Source organism: Symphalangus syndactylus, chromosome 3 (genome assembly GCF_028878055.3).
Source record: "Symphalangus syndactylus isolate Jambi chromosome 3, NHGRI_mSymSyn1-v2.1_pri, whole genome shotgun sequence".
In the NCBI taxonomy this organism is placed as follows: domain Eukaryota; kingdom Metazoa; phylum Chordata; class Mammalia; order Primates; family Hylobatidae; genus Symphalangus; species Symphalangus syndactylus.
The window spans coordinates 137,190,184-137,194,094 of NC_072425.2; positions in this window are offsets into that span (position 1 = coordinate 137,190,184).

The window sequence follows — 3,911 nt, forward strand, 5'->3', positions numbered from 1 at the left end:
TTCCTGGGGAGCTTCAGGGATCCCAGGCACCATCCTCAGCCCCTGGGTTGAGGTCACCCATCCACTGCCACATCTTGCAAGAGATTCTGTTGGTTCCCAAGTTTCCTCACCCCCTCCCCACTCCTTTGCCTCTTCTTAGCTTCTGCCTTGGCAAGGTGATGAATTAGGAGCCAGGAGTTGGCACATTCACTAAGCAATTAGTGTTTATCTTCCTTGTTTCTGTGGCTGAACAACAGTTCATTTTCAAACTTAATAGTCAATACTCAGAAAGATAAAACTGCCTGGGTCACTCTTGGGAGGTGATTTGAGGGTTTGGTGGGAAAGGGAGGTGGGATATGAGCTGGCCCTGCCTCAGCCATCCAGCCCCCGCCCCTATGGATAGGCATTCCTGGGGTCCCACCTGTTACCCTTCTGACCTCTCTCCATGGTCCATCAGGAGGCAAGGACAAAGGTCCCCATGTCATAGCCGGGACATGGAAGGGGGACAAGAGTCAAGCAGCTTGGCAGTTCGCAGCCCCTCAGTGTCCCCTCCCCCTTGGACTTTGAGGACTCTGGCTTTCTGTCTCACTCTTCACCAAGAGCTGCCTTGGGTAGAGCCCTGTCCGACTCATGCAAGCCCTCTTTGGGGGATGCAGAACTGAGCCTGCTGTGCCCACCCAGCCCCCTCCTCAGGCCAGCTACCTGCAGAGGGAACCCAAAGGTGGTGCCCACATAAGAGGAGCCTGCCCCTTCTGCAGAATTCCATGCCAGCTCGGGCAAGGTCTGGTGGGGTGAGCAGTAAGCCCCTATCTCCTACTCACACCAGGGGACTGCTGCCCTGGGGTCACATATTCTACAGGCTAGGACAGAAGGGTCTACTCAGCTAATACAGAAGTGAGGGAAGGAGGAGAGAGAGAGAGGCTCACCTTGTGGAAGGGCCCTGGGACCCAGTCGTGACGGCCCGGGCTGGGGCAGGAGTTTGGCACCCACTCACTGCAGTGAAATGCTGTCACCTGCCGGCCGTGCCCCAGAACTGCAGGAGCCCTGGTGAGGCTCCTAGGGCTGGGCCCAGCAGCTTCCACCCTGTGACTCTCCACCAAGTGCAGAAGGCCAAAAAGAGGGAAAATCAAGCTTCATCCCAGGTTGAAATGTCGTCATTGTTGTTAATTCCACAATAATAATAGTATAATCTCTCAATGGTTGGGCCCTTGCTAAGCCAGGTTCTTCGCAGTTTTTTGTTGCTCACAGCAGTCCTTTAAGATGTTATCCCCACTGAAGCCCAGACAGAGTGGGCAGCTTGGCCCTGGTCTTACAGCTGATGGGCAGTGCAGCCAGGATTCTGGCCCTGACAGTGTGGCTCCAGCTCCACGCACTGCCCTCAGAAGCCTATGCCTCAGCTCTCCACACAGTGAAATGTACCAGGCACCCCTCATTGGATGTCTTCCAGCTCCCCTTTTGATTTTTTCACCTTCCTCTCCCACTTCCTCTTCCCAGTTAACTGCTTCTTAGCCTCCAAGGCCCACCCATGTGCCAGGCACTGTTCTAGGACAACGTGATGGAATAACCCCTGCTATCACCGAGTCCACATTCCAGCAGGTCCTGAAGCCCAGAGCAGAGCTCAGAAGCTCCTGGGTCTCCAGCCTTCCTCCCTCCCAGACAGAGAAGGCTCCTCAGATGGGGACTCATGGCCCTGACAGGGTCTAAAGGAAAGGAGAGGCAGGGGACTGGGTACAGGGAGCCTTGGGGATTTGGGAGTCCAAACTGCCTGGCTATCAGCCCAAGTCTGATGGTGGATTCCCAACGTGACACCAAGCTCAATGTTCCTGTCCCTTCCAACCCTCCTTTTGCTGTGGTCTCCACCTCACAGGCTGTTGGAGCTGGGAAAGAACCCCAGAAATGATCCAATGAATACACCTCATTTTGTAGATGGAGAAGGTCAGGCCCAGAAAGGGCAAGCAGATTGCCCAGATCACACAGCCAAGCAACAGAGCCTGGATGAGACTCAGGGCTCCGAACTACCGAGCCAGAGCTCCCTGCTGAGCCCCTCTGCTGCCTCCCTCCTCGCTTGTCTGCCAGCGGGCTACCTATACCTCTGAGAATCACCAAACAGCCAGAGCTGGGAGAGGGCAGAAGACAGGGGAGCATGGCCCAAGACTCTGCCTGGGTCTGACAGGAACAGAAGTGGACATAGAGCCTTGCCCCCCTCCTTTCTCTCCCCTCCCCTGAGCCACTCGGGGCCTGGAGTAATCCTCCTATTCTCACTCATGCTGGGGACAGAGGCATTCTCAAGAACTGGGAAGAAAGGATTTCCCTGATTGCTTTATAATCACAGCTCAGACGATAATGGACCTGGTGGGGATTGATGGGGAGAGTGTGATGCTCAGCGACGTCCCCGCCCAGTTCCCAGCACAGCCCTGGGCCTCCTGACACAGCGGTCTTCCCAACATCCCACCAGCCAGCCTCTGTGCGGCAGGTGCAGCCCCTGGTGTGGCCCAGGCATGGGACAGGCAAGGGCCCGGCTGCCCTCACGGGGGAATTTAGCCAGACCTGCTGTCCCATCCAGTTCCCCTTCTCTGGAGCTGGTAGGCTTAGGGCAGGGCCTGGAGAACGGGGAGCCTCTTGTGGCCAGGGTCTTTCTGAGAGTCCGGGCATCTGTGGAGCCCAGGAATGGGCCCTTATCACCATCACAACCCCAGGGTCCTCAAGAAGGGCCAGGAGGCTGCAGGGCACAGTGCCCACAGAGGTGGACCTGCTGGGGCACTGGGTAGGGAACCAACACCCGGGGCAGGGGGCTGTAGGGAGCAGCAACTAACCCCAGGGACACTCTGCAGTCCCAGCTCCCAAGGGAGACCACCACCCAGGTGGCCAAAGCATGCGGGTTCAACTTGTGGTCTCTCTTCTTGACCGTGCTGGAAGGTCCTCCATGGACACACTTGGCCCCTTCTCCCTCCTTTCCTTTCTCACCCTTACCCTGCTGTATCCCCCGTCTCTCTCTTCTCAGCCATTTCTCCCTCACTTTCTCATTCCCAAGAGCCCCTTCCTGGCAAGCCTGGTTGCTTGGCTCCTAAGTTCCCTGGCCCAGCAGGGTGGAGAGGAGGAAGGAAGAGTGTTGTCCCTCCACAATGGACCAGCAGCCAGCTCACTTAGGGACTTTTACTAGGACAGAGGGACTGCTCCCCTGGTGTCATCAGGCCCCTGGTGGGGAGCAGAGTGAGGAAGAACAGTGAGAACAGAGGGGCCCTGGTGTCCCTGCCACACCAGGGAAAGAATGTGGTTGTTTCCCACCCTCTTCCCTCTCTACCATCATGCCTCCTCCTGGCTTGCTCACCTCTTCCAGGAAGCCTTCCCTGACTGTCCTTCCAGGCCTCTCTGGGTTTCCAGGGACTGGAAGGCCTTTTCCCTTTCCTCCATCCCCCAAGCCCAAGATGATGCTGTCCTCAGGAGTCTGACTCTCCTGCCAGCCTCAAAGGTGAGCTCTCCTTCCCAGAAGGCCCTCTGTGCACTGAGAAGGCCCTCAGGTCTGAAGCCTCCAGTGGGCTTCCACTCCAGCCCACGTCTGAGCACCAGAGTGCTTGGGGTTACAGGCTCCCAGCCACTTCTGGGCCCTTCTCCCCCTGGGAACTCTGGGGTGGGCTGGCCAGAAGGTCTGAGCATGGCAGAAGGTATTGAGCATATCCCTAGGCCCACACCCCACCGTCATTCTCCCTGTGTTCATTGTTAGCCAAGGCCTGCCTCCCTAAGGCTCAGGCTCCTGCACTGCACCTCTGTGTCCCAGACAGGGTGAGAGAGGTCAAGGGAGATTCATGGGAGCCACATCTCTGAGAGGAGAGAAGGAAGATGACCGTGCCCTCATCAGAGGGAAAAAGTGCATTCAGAAGAACTGCAGCCTGTTCCTCTGGGGACCCTCAGGGAAATGGTCATTCAATACAAGA